Here is a 13,644-nt window from a genome sequence, read left to right on the forward strand (position 1 = left end):
AGATCATACTAAGAACTTTTATTCTACTAGATCAAAATATTACCAAAAGGATCGAACTAAGAAAAACAGTGAAGGTAAAACTGATGGTGATACGATACCGGGGTACTCCCCTAAGCTTGGCAGTTGCCAAGTGGAGTGCCCATACCAGATACTCAATTCTTCTTTGTTGGTGGAGACGGTGGTGATTTTGTTGATGGTGTAGGCTTGTCGTCCTTCTTCCAAGGCATAGGCTCACCATCCTAGAAAGATGACCGAGTCTCTGGGATCCTCAAATCTGCAGCCAAACTCATCCTTTTGAATCTATATTCATACTCATAGTTTTGGTTTTGCAAGTCATAGATTTGAGCTTGAAGGTGCTCAATTTTCTCATGAAGCTCGAAGATGGTCTCCCCAATGTTGTCGGCATGCAGCTTGTGTTTGTTGGTGAACTCTACGGTCATCATGTAGTTGGAGTTGAGTTCACGCTCCACCATCCCCTGACACTTGAAAACTTGTTGCTCCATTGCTTCGAGCCTCGTCCCCACACTTCCGGTCCCCTTCGGTCCCTTCGCATCACGGATGTGCAGCAACCCATCACGCATCTCAATGGTTTGAGGGTGTCGCTGCACCTCCGCGAGGTAAGGGTTGATGAACTTCTCGAAGAACTTGTCCTTGGGTGCACTTGGAGACGTGATGATAATTTAGATCTGTCAGAAAAACAGCTCGAAACAAAGACATGAGATTTTTGCGTGATACAGTAGTCAAAACCCCGGGAGGTTATATAATGAATTTTTACCGACCAAAATATGTGTCCTGTAAGAAAACGGAGTCTGGAGATCACACAAGGTTCCAACGAGGTAGAGGGGCGCGCCTGAATGCCTGTAGGATTACCAAGCCAAACTGGTCGAAGTCGAGTCTAGAAATGCTTTAGTTATATAAGGGAATTGATTGTGGAAGGGAACGTAAGGCTCTTTTTACTCCTTTACCTTATGCCCTTCTGATCTGAGTCATCCTCTTCTCTTCTACGGGGGTTAAGAAACTAGGCCTTCTCATCTATCTATCAGGATGACGAGTTACTCTGTTGGAGACTTATAGGATTGTTGGTTTCAAGCCCCAGTTCAGTTCCTACTACTTCCATGTATTGTCAGTTGGTCTCGGAACCTTGACATTGTGATGTTGTGTGGTCATGCCACTATTTAGGATGTCTCAAATCTTTTTGAGCATTTACAGCAGTTATGTTGTCCGAGTCATCCCAGGTTTCTAACTAGTCTGATGCATTTGCAAATCCCTTCTTCCCATTCTTGATGTTCCTTTGTGCCAGATTAACCACACTAATCGCCGAGTTGTGGTACTTCGTTGCCTCAACATATATGTTGGAGCTATTATGATGACACTAGGATATTTTACAGAACCACCTATTACTCTAGATTGTCTTGTATTCTCAGTGTGATGATTCTGGCCACCCTTCTCAAAAGCATTCCGTGATGCCATTTACCTAGTACGTATTCCATCTTTGGGTTCTTGAACCCAATATTTACTCTGCTTACTTCATGTTGATAGTGTTTGCTCATACCTTTAGGATATTAGTAACCTTTGCGACAGTCCTCGCGGTCCGTGGTATATCGTTGTTCCAATACCATGAACTACTTATGGCAGAAGTTCCTCGTTGAACCGAAAGAACACAACCAGAGTGCTCTCGATGAGTTCTCGATTCTATGTTGTGACTCTGCCAGTTCTACCTTTCTGCCTGGGTTATCTGGAAGAAATATGTTGAACTCATTCGACATGCTAATCTATGCACCCCACAACTCAGAAAATCATATGTTCCTTTGAGTTGTCCCTCTTTACTTCTTTTTTGACCTCCATCTATCAATTGATAGTCAGGAGTAGTTGTACATTTGTGTTCATTGGTGCCTATTATTCTTGTGATCTGTCAAGCCGTTCTAATTCAGAATGACTAGGAGAACAAATTCCAGTACCTCATCCATATCCAGGATTGAGTCAAGTAGTCTTACTCCGCAGATCAAAATTCCAGTCTAGCTTTTTCTCTATTCTACCTTGGAGTGTTACCCCCTTTATGTCAGGATTGTCATGAGAATTGCACCATCTCTTATGAATTCTTGATGCAGTGATACTTCTTGCCATCGTTGTTCATTCCTCGGTCCCCGTGTTTGTTGTAACCGGAATGCCGACAAGGGAATCATGATGTGTGAAATCAATACTCCTAGCAACTCCGTTGCTTGGTAGCTAAAGGATAATAATTTCATTCTTAGCGTGTTGGTTATCGAATCATCATTCTAAGATAGATTGTGCTACCTAGTCCTTATTTCTGGTGCACTCTTCGATCCATGAGTTAGGATTATTCAATCCCTTGCTTATTTGATCATATCGTCTTGCTTTGAATAGCAAGACTGTTCTCGAGCTTAGTAACATATCGGTGGTTCGTGATTTTCCGAATATCTTCTCGGAAGTATTACCAGGTTGTCACTTGACCGCTATGTTGAGTTCGTGATCATGTTGGTTTTCCTCCAAACCACCCATTCTCCATGATTCTGTGTTGGATACCCTGAACTAGTCGGTTGAGCTAAACAACAACTTGGGGAGTTGGAACATAAAGCTTTATCTGACTTAGTTCATTCCAAAGGTATATATTTTGTGTGTGTGTTGAAGAAAGATGATATCTCCATCGATTGGTCCTCGTGATCAGTTGTTGGATCTATTGCCTTGTCAAAACTTTGACTTGAGTATGGGCTATCGTCAAGTCAAATAAGAACCAACAATGTTCGTAATGTTGTCTTACTCGTGGTTGATCCCTCGAGCATACACCATTACATCTTTTGGTCTGACCAATGCTATCACTGTGTTCACTTAATCGTGGTACTCCATTTATATGGAAACGTGGATGAACTGTTGTTGAGCCCATCGGCAACATAATTATCATATCCATGCCACACCCTAGCTAGTTCATGCATTAGAGTGATAGCATCATGTTTAAATTTCCCAGAAAAATGAAATGGGGATGATAGAACCCCCAACACGCCCCTTAAACCAACTAGGGTTTACAAAAATCTTTTTCAATGACCCTGAAATGCCCTTCTAAAAAGCCCACCCTTTTTGTTTTGGGTTAAAACCTTTGACAAAAATGGTGAACATTTTTCTAGGACATCTTAAGGTCATTGGATTAACTCATATAGTATTTGCATTTGGGCATTTAAATGCTATAAAATATTTTAAATGCTCAAATAATTCTGGAAATAAGTGTGGGCTGTTGGAAATAATCTAAAAAGAGCCTATGATTATTTTCAGGATTTTTGTAAGTGCCTAACTATTTTTAATAAAGCCACAAACTTACAGAAAAATAGAAAAAAAAACAAAGCAAGCAGAGGCTTACCTGGCGCCCACCTAGCAGGCCCACCTGCCGGCCCAGCCTAGCCACCGCTCCAGCAAGCTGCTTGGCTTGGCCAGGCAGGCAGGCAGGTGCTCGACGTCGGTGCCTGCGTGCGCCACGCAGCTGCCCGCCACCCTGCTTCCTCCCCTCGCAGTGCTGCTGCCCTGGATCGATCACCCACTCCTCCCCCGAGCTCGCAGACACGCCTCTCTCTCCCCAGCTCCTCTCCCTCGCTATCCCGCACCATGGCCAACGCTGCCGCGCCCGCGCCACCGTGCTAACCGCGTCCGCCATCGTCCCCGTGCCGCGTCACCGTGTTCACTAGCTCCGCCGTCATCGACTACGTCGAGCAGGCTGAGCCCCGAGCGCTCGCCCGCTCTGGAGTCGCCGCTGACCCCGTCTCCCCCAACTCCGGCCGCCGAGATCGCCATCGTCGCCCCACTCAGCTCCGGCCTTCCTCGAGCCCGCTTGGACGCTTGCTGCAATCGCCATGAGCCCAGCTCCGTCCTTCCCCTCTCCACTAACTCCCTCTTGCACTGTTTGCACCGCACCACACTCACCCGAGCGCCCGCCACCGGCGAGCTCGTCGTCGACGTGACTCCGGCCACCCACCGGCCACACCATTATGACCAACGCACTCACCGCACTCGCAGGAGCCCGTAGCACCACTCCACGCGCCTCGCCGTGCCCCGTAGCCTCGGTTTTGACCTCGCCCAAACTCCGGCGACTGGCAAGGTCGTCGCCGGCGACGTTTCCGGCCACCCCAGCTCCCAGCTACGCGTAGATGCTCTCCGCCGCCCATTTGGTCGCCGGAACGCGTAGATGCACTTCCACCGCCGCGTCTGGCCTTGCCGGTGGCTAAACACCGGCGAGTTTGAACCGTTGACTTTGACTGGGTGGGCCCAGGTTGACTCCCCTGAGTCTATGATAAGTGGGCCCCCCTCTACTAATTAACCTAGGGTTAGCACTAACTTATTTTAGTTAGTTTAGGTCACCGACATGCGGGCCTAGGCCCCACTGACAGTTTAGTTAGTATTAACTTAACCCTATTAATTAGTTGTTTCATTGAGATGTGGGTCCCAGCCGTCAGGTTTGACCTGGGCTGGCGCCTTTGACTCGCTGATGTCACAGTGATGCAGTGCTGACGCAGTTATTTATTTTTATATAGGAAATTCCAGAAAATAGCCAAAACTTCTAAAAATCATAGAAAATCAACCATAGCTCCAAATCAAACAATTTATATATGAAAAATGATTAGAAAAATTCAATCTTTCCATCTGTAAGGGTTTCATGCATGACAAAACACTTTAACCTTTCTGTTTAGGTGAAACAAGCTAATACACTTATAATGCATAATAACTTAAGGTACCATTTGAATCTTTGATTCAAATGGACCCATTTCAACTTGTTTCACATTGCATTAGGTAGGACACCGCATTTTGCCATGTCATAGCATGCATAAAATTGTTGCATATTGCCATGTGTTGATTATATTCTGTGGTGTCTTTCGTGGTAGGTTCTGCCTCCGAGGATATCTCCGAGTATCCAACTGAAGGGCAGTACCCTACTACCACTCCATCAGGCAAGCAGCCCCATTGACCATATCGTTACAATCCCATGTTCTTGCCTCTGCTCTCATTTACTGCAGTAAGACAACAATGTTTCAAACTGCTGTGTGCTACGGTAGTTGAACCCTTATCCTCTGCATGACCTGTAATTGCCATAGTAACTAGATGAAACCCACTAGCATATGTAGGAGTTGATTGAGCCTTGTATGTGTTTCCTACCTTGCTACGCCTGCTATGCCTAGAGTTGGGTCAGGTCTATTTCATCTGGGTGATGGGCTAGAGTGAAATGATTATGTCGGTGATGAGAGGGATGTGTTGAACATGTTTTGGTAAAGGTATCGATGAGAGGCCATGTAGGAGTACATGGTGGGTTGTTTCATTGAGGCCGTCCATAAGAACTGAGATCTGTGTGCGTCATTTAAGATTCAGCTACTACCACACATTGGGCCCTGAAATATGACCCCGCTCGACTTAATGACCCCTCTCATCCTCTATCCAGGAGTTGCAACTAGTTTCTAGTGTTTGTAGGTTATGTGTTGGCGGCCATGCGTAGCGTGACCCTAGGGGTGGGCTATGATGCGGTAGATACACTGTGGCCGGTTATGCCGGGCGCCCGTTTGGCGTCTCAGGACCCTGTACACATTGTTTGGGGCCGTTGAGGACACCCCAGCCGGATTTCCTTGCGGATGGAACCCGAATAGGCGATAAACCTGGACTAGAGACTTGTGCGGTTAGTCAGGTTGTGGTCTACACCCACGTCGGCTTTGGCGTGAAGTCTGCCGAGCACATGTCGTGTGCAGACGCTAAGTGGTGGAAACATGTGTGACGAAGTACACCCCTGCAGGGTTTAAAACTATTCGAATAGCCGCGTCCGTGATAAAGGACTACTTGGTTGCCTATACAGTTCATAAACAAGTTAATGGTTACTACTAAAAGACTCAAGATAAGTGTGAGTACGGAGGATGGCCCTCTCGTAGGATGATGAGGGAGGATCCCCGTAGAGTATTGTGTTGGTGATTAGTGGACTCGTGTGCGAAAACTATTTTACTAGTGGTGTCTCGTAGGATAGCTTATCCAAGAGTCGAAGCTGGCTTGCTGCAATAACTCCACCACTTTCTTGAGAATGAGCATGTATAGTAGGTTCTGATGTAAGACTTGCTGAGTAGCTTTGTCCTCATGTTTGATTTAATTTTTGTTTTTAGACGACAACACCGCCCCCTCCGATGGGTTTTATGTAGACCTCGACGTCGATGAGTAACTTGCCACCCAGGTGGTGATCCTAGCCATGGAGGGCCATATGTAGATAGACAGGCTTCGAGAAGCCTTCTTTCTTTCTAGTGTCCGTACTCAGACTATTTGCTTCCGCATGAGGTTGTATGCTTGTATGACTTGAGTGTCGGGTCATGTGACCCCTACCTGTATGAACATGTTATGTATGGCTCTCTGGAGCCTTTAAATAAAGTACTTGAGTTGTAGAGTTTTGTTGTGATGCCATGTTGTATTTGCACATAGCGAGCATATTGTGTGTATGATTGAAATGCTTGGTATGTGTGGGATCCGACAATCTAGTTGTTTATCCTTGGCAGCCTCTCTTATGGGGAAATGTAGTCTAGTGCTCCTCGAGCCATAGTAGTCCGCTACAGCCCGGTTCACCGAAGTCCTGCTAGCCCAGCACTACTGCTCAGGACATTTGACTGGCCGGCATGTGTTTCACTTCGTTCCTATGTCTGTCCCTTCGGGGAAATGTCACGCGGTGACATCCGGAGTCCTGCCTAGCCTGCTACAGCCCGGGTTCCCCGGACTCCTGTTAGCCCAGTGCTACAGCCCGGAATCACACGTTGTTGACCGACATGCTCGATGTGATTCATGTATGCCTCTCCATAGGTCTGTGCCGCTTTGGGTTGATGACTAGCCATGTCGGCCCGGGTTCTCTGTCATATGGATGCCAGCGACACTATCATATACGTGAGCCAAGAGGCGCAAACGGTCCCGGGCCATGGTAAGGCGACACCCGTGGGGATAACGTATGTGAGGCCGCAATGTGATATGAGGTGTTACCGGCTAGATCGAACTGACTTGGAATCGGGGTCCTGACAGTGTTGGCATCAGAGCCGGACTGCCTGTAGGTTTGTTGAGCCAAACTGGTCGATGTCGAGTCTAGCAATGCTTTAGTTATATGTAGGGGAATTGATTGTGGGAGGGAACGTAAGGCTCTTTTACTCCTTTACCTTATGCCCTCTGATTTGAGTCATTCTCTTCTCAATCTACGTGGGTAAAGGACTAGGCTCTCTTCTTCTATCAGGTTCATGTGTTACTAATCCGTAGTAGCTTATAGGATTGTTGTTACAAGCCTCAGTACAGTTTCTACTACTTTTAGTATGTTGCCAGTTGAATCAGAACCTTGATATGATGTTGTTGAGTGGTACTGCAAATTGTTGTGGATGTCTCAAATCTTTTTCTGAGCATTTACAACCATTATGTTGTCCGATTTCCCCTAGAAAATTCTAATGCCTTTGCATTATTCTGTGCTTTTAGATGGCCACCCGTTCCAAGAACCAAGTGGTTCGTCTGACCTGGTGCCTCGATGTGCCCGGCCACACGGCCATGTTGGTTCGAGTGATGGTCGTGTCAAGTTATCGGTGGTATCCGGAATATACCGTCGATGAGCAGTTCAGAGACTTCAAGCAGAGCCAGTACCTATGTACCGTCAGGATATATCCCTCTTATCCTGGAGCCACTGAGCCCCTTCATTGTTCCTAGGGACTTGGGGTCACTATTGAGATGTCTATGCAGGATGCAGCCTATTCAATGATGACTATCATTCGAGCCAGGACTGCCTTGCTTCAGAACACCGATTTTTGTTACATGCCAGCCTCACTTCCTGGAGCACAGGTGTACTATCAGGCTTTGTACTATGACTCTACACATGAGGAGTCACTACTCCGCACCACTGCCGAGATGCTCGAGGATAAGGATTGCAAAAATTGGGCCTTGTGTATGGAGCTTTTCAACTCTCGTGCTGACCACTGGGCCACTTTGACTCGGTTTGCACCTGCGGTACAGGCAGGATACATGGACCTGAGGGACCTGTACCCTGTACGGTCTGGGTTGCCAGATTGTATAGAGTGGCGCGATGTAGGAGGCATCACCCCTCCTCGTGGTCCCCGTCTTCCACCACCTGTGGGACCAAGGCCACATCCGAGCCCCTATGGTCCGCAGGCTCCGCAGGACCGTCTGTTCCCAGATGATCATGTTCCACTTCCAGGCTTTGGTGGCGACTTTTATGAGGATTACTACGGAGCCATCTGAGCTAGTAGTAGTTTCACCAGTACTGTAATAGTTGTATTCTCCACAGTCCTGCGTGACCCGTGGGATATGACTGGGTGTGTATCACACTCCGGAGGTGTAGAAAAATAATGTATAGGAGCTTGGAATGCGTCCGATGAGATGTAATGTCTTTCACCATAGTTCTACTCTAGCATGGGCTCGTACTAAGCTATGTATGGTGTGTATGACCAATGGTATATATATGGCAGTTTCTATATTACCATGTCGTGCAATGAACATCTTAGCATTCCATGTTATCCATTACATTCTACATTTCCTTGCTAAGTTTGTGCCATCCTTGTCTAAACCATTATCTTGTTCTTCCTAGGATGGTCAACACCCGCAGCAACCCTGCTGCCCTGGAGCAGGGGGAAGCCAGTGCAGCTAGGGCTGAAAATCTACCTCACCCGCCTTCTCTGGCCGACGTTATGCTAGAGGCGGAAAGAAACAAGCGTGAGACTAACCGCTTGCTGGAGCGGATTGAGCAGAACACTCTACGCCATCAGGGAAATGACATGGTGTTAATCAATGACTTTATCAAGTTGTACCCACCAAAGTTTAATCATTCTGTCGAGCCCCTCGACGCGGATGACTAGCTGCGCAGCATCACACACAAGCTACGTTCTGCCAACGTAGCCGAAGCTGATAAGGTTACCTATGCTGCCTATCACCTCGAAGGCCCTCCTAGCCTTTGGTGGGAAAACTTTGAGGCTATGCGCCCAGTCAGCCAAATCACTACTTGGGCTGAATTCAGTGAGGCTTTCCGTGAGCATCACATCCCCGAAGGTCTCATAGATCGCAAGAGGGAAGAGTTCTGCAATTTCACCCAAGGAATACTGACTGTGGATGCATATAGTCGTGAATTTGGGAATCTGGCACGATATGCTCCTGAAGAGGTATCCACCAACGCTAAGAAGCAGGCAAGGTTCCGCAAGGGACATAGCCCTGAGCTTCGCCGCGATCTTCGTCTACACGAGTGCACCTCCTTTCAGAAGTTGGTCAATAAAGCCATCAGTGCTGAGACAGGCCAGTCTGACTATGACGCTTCACGCAAGCACTCTCATGATTTTGGTTCTTCATCCGGCTCTGGATCTTAGAAGCGCTGGGTGTGGATTCCAAGCACGGCACTGCCACCCAGGTTCATCCCGAGGCCATCCTTTGAGGTGCCTCGTCCCAACCAGCAGCTTGCACCGTCCAAGCCCTATGGTGGCCCCGCTGCTAATGCTGCTCCACGCCCCAATGTTGTGACATGTTTTAAGTGTGGAGAGCTGGGTCACTACAGTCGAGAGTGTCCCCGAAACAACAACCCCAATCAGTCTGGAAAGTCCGTTGGTCATGGTAAGCCAGCGGGAAAGACATTCTACGCCAAGCCGGTCACCACTGCACGTGGCCATGTCAACTATGTCTCAGCTGAGGAGGCTCATGAGGATCCTAACATCGTCCTTGGTATGCTCCTTGTTAATTACCATCCGGCATCTGTTCTTTTCGATACTGGAGCATCTCATTCATTCATATCTGAGAGCTATGCTCGATTGCATAACACGACATTCTGTGACATGCCCACTACCATGGAAATTCAAACCCCTGGCTCTAGATGGCAAACCTCCACAGTAAGCCATGGGAATGAAATTCTTGTCGATAGACTTGTCTTCCTTGCATCCTTAATAGCTCTCAAGTCCTCGGACATAAACATCATCTTGGGTATGGATTGGATGTCATCTCATTATGCTAAGATTGATTGTGCCACTAGAACCGTTCAACTTATTCACCCATCGGGCAAGACAGTCAATGTCTTAACTCGAGTGGCCAAGCGCCAGCTTTACTCCCTAAATGACAACCGCCTTCCAGACCTTGAAGATATTTTGGTAGTCCAGGACTTTCCGGATGTCTTTCCAGAAGAACTGTCAGGTGTTCCACCTGATAGGGATGTCGAGTTTGTGATAGACCTTGTTCTAGGAACCGTTCCAATTTCTAGAAGACCCTATAAGATGGCACCCTTAGAACTAGCCAAGCTTAAGAACCAACTCGATGAGTCCTTGAAAAAGGGTTTCATCCATCCTAGTTCCTCTCCCTGGGCTTTCCTCGTCCTCTTCATCAAGAAGAAGGATGGAACGGACCGGATGGTCGTAGATTACCGACCTGTCAACTTGGTCACTATCAAGAACAAGTATCCCCTTCCCAAGATCAACGATCTGTATGACCAGCTCGCTGGATCCTCAGTCTTTTCCAAGATGGATTTGAGGTTCGGCTACCATCAAATCAAAATCAGAAACGGGGACATTCCCAAAACGGCCTTTGTTACTCGTTATGGCCAATACGAGTACACCGTCATGTCCTTCGGTTTAACCAATGGCCTAGCCACCTTCTCTCGGTTAATGAACTCAGTCTTCATGGAGTATTTGGATAAATTCGTCGTGCTATACCTCGATGATATACTCCTCTACTCCAAGAGTGAGGAGGAACATGCCGAACATCTAAGGCTGGTTGCCAGAAGTGACCTATCTAGGCCATGTAATCTCCGGTAAGGGTATTGCTGTCAATCCCGAGCGAGTTCAAGCCGTCCTTGATTGGACTCCACCTGAGACGGTCAAGCAAATACGGAGCTTCCTTGGCTTAGCGAGTTATTGCTGCCGCTTCGTCAAGAATTTCTCCAAGGTTGCTAAACCTCTAACTGAACTCCTCAAGAAAGATAAAAAGTTCGAGTGGACCCCACAGTGCGAGTTCAGCTTTCAGGAACTGACAAGACGCCTGACATCTGCTCCCGTACTGGTACCACCAGATTTCTCCAAAGACTTTATTATCTATTGCAACGCCTCACGACAAGGACTAGGTTGCATACTCATGCAAGATCGTCAGGTAATTGCCTATGCTTCACGGCAATTACACCCCCATGAGGAAAACTATCCCACACTTGATCTAGAGCTTGCAGTTGTAGTCCATGCACTCAAAACTTGGCGACATTACCTTCTCGGTAATCATTGCGAGATCTTCACCGATCACCAAAGTTTGAAATATTTCTTCACCCAACCGGATTTGAATCTCAGGCAAAGACGTTGGGTCGAGTTGATCTCGGATTACGACTTAGGAATAACTTACACCCCGGGCAAAGCTAATGTCATGGCCGATGCGCTAAGTCGTAAATGTTATTGTAACAACCTAATGTTACAACAAAGACAACCACTTCTCCATGAGGAATTTCATAAGCTTAACCTTCACATTGTTCCTCGAGGATTCCTATCCACCCTGGTGGCGAAGCCTAACCTTACGGATCAAATCATAGCTGCCTAGAAGCGTGATAAGGGCATATCCTGGATTAAGTAAAACATTTCTAGTGGAGTTGCTAAATGTTTTTCCATGGATGAGCAAGGTGTTGTCTTCTTCGAGAACCGCTTGGTGGTTCCCAAGAACAACATCTACGCCAGTTGATTCTTAAGGAAGCTCATGAATCCCCTCTCACCATTCATCCTGGTAGTACTAAAATATATCAAGACCTATGCCAGAGGTTTTGGTGGACTAGGATGAAGAGAGAAATTGCTCAATACATTGCTAGTTGCGACGTCTGTCTTCGTGTTAAAGCAGAGCACCAACGGTCTACTGGCACCCTTCAACCATTGGCTATTACTGAGTGGAAATGGGATAAAATCAGTATGGATTTCATTATTGGGTTTCCCAAGACCAAGAGAGGGAATAATGCTATCTTCGTCATGATCGATTGTCTTTCCAAAGTAGCCCATTTCCTACCTGTTCGTGAGAGTATCACTGCTAGCTAGCTAGCTGATTTATACATCTCCCGAATAGTGTCTCTTCATGGTGTCCCATTGGAAATTAACTCAGACCGTGGGAGTCTCTTCACCTCTCGATTTTGGGAAAGTTTCCAAAATGCTATGGGAACTCGTCTCTCTTTTAGCACCGCCTTCCACCCTCAATCCAGTGGTCAAGTAGAGCGAGTAAATCAAATTCTAGAAGATATGCTCCGAGCTTCTGTCATCTCATTCGGAATGGGTTGGGAGAAATGCCTTCCATTCGTGGAGTTTGCTTATAACAATAGTTATCAAGCTAGCTTGGGCAAAGCTCCTTTCAAAGTTCTTTATGGACGAAAATGTCGAACGCCTCTTAACTGGTCAGAAATCGGGGAAAGACAACTCTTTGGCCCGGATATGATTCAGGAAGCAGAAGAGCAGGTTCGCATTATTCGTGAGAAATTGAAAACAACCCAATCTCGTCAAAAGAGCCAATATGATCGTAAACATAAGCTCATGACTTATGAAGTCGGCGAGAAGGCTTATCTTCGGGTTACTCCGTTAAAGGGAACCCATCGTTTCGGTATCAAGGGCAAATTGGCTCCTCGTTACATTGGATCCTTTCGCATTCTTGCCAAACGAGGAGAAGTTGCCTACCAATTGGAACTACCTCCGCATCTTTCCAGAGTTCACGATGTCTTCCACGTTTCTCAACTCAGGCGTTTCTTCGCGGATCCTATCCGTGGAGTGGACCATGAAACGCTTGATCTACCAGATAACCTCTCATATCGGGAATACCCCGTTCGTATCCTTGATCAAGCCGAGCGTACCACTCGATGCCATAACATCAAGATTCTCAAGGTTCAATGGTCACACCATTCTGAAAAGGAAGCCACTTGGGAAAGGGAGGATCGTCTTCGTCTCGAGTACCCCACTTTCTTCCCAACAGATCCTAAATCTCGGGACGAGAATCTTTTGAGTGGGGGTGAGTTGTCACACCCTAGCTAGTTCATGCATTAGAGTGATAGCATCATGTTTAAATTTCCCAGAAAAATGAAATGGGGATGATAGAACCCCCAGCACCCCCCTTAAACCAACTAGGGTTTACTATAATCTTTTTCAATGAACCTGAAATGCCCTTCTAAAAAGTCCACCCTTTTTGTTTTGGGTTAAAACCTTTGACAAAAATGGTGAACATTTTTCTAGGACATCTTAAGGTCATTGGATTAACTCATATAGTATTTGCATTTGGGCATTTAAATGCTATAAAATATTTTAAATGCTCAAATAATTCTGGAAATAAGTGTGGGCTGTTGGAAATAATCTAAAAAGAGCCTATGATTATTTTTAGGATTTTTTAAGTGCCTAACTATTTTTAATAAAGCCACAAACTTACAGAAAAATACAAAAGGAAAAACAAAGCAAGCAGAGGCTTACCTGATGCCCACCTAGCAGGCCCACCTACCAGCCCAGCCTAGCCACCGCTCCAGCGAGCTGCTTGGCTTGGACAGGCAGGCAGGCAGGTGCTCGACGCCGGCGCCTACGCGCGCCACGCAGCTGCCCGCCGCCCTGCTTCCTCCCCTCGCAGTGCTGCCGCCCTGGATCGGTTACCCACTCCTCCCCCGAGCTCGCAGACACGCCT

The sequence above is a fragment of the Triticum dicoccoides genome, chromosome 4A (assembly GCF_002162155.2).
Source record: "Triticum dicoccoides isolate Atlit2015 ecotype Zavitan chromosome 4A, WEW_v2.0, whole genome shotgun sequence".
Classification (NCBI taxonomy): domain Eukaryota; kingdom Viridiplantae; phylum Streptophyta; class Magnoliopsida; order Poales; family Poaceae; genus Triticum; species Triticum dicoccoides.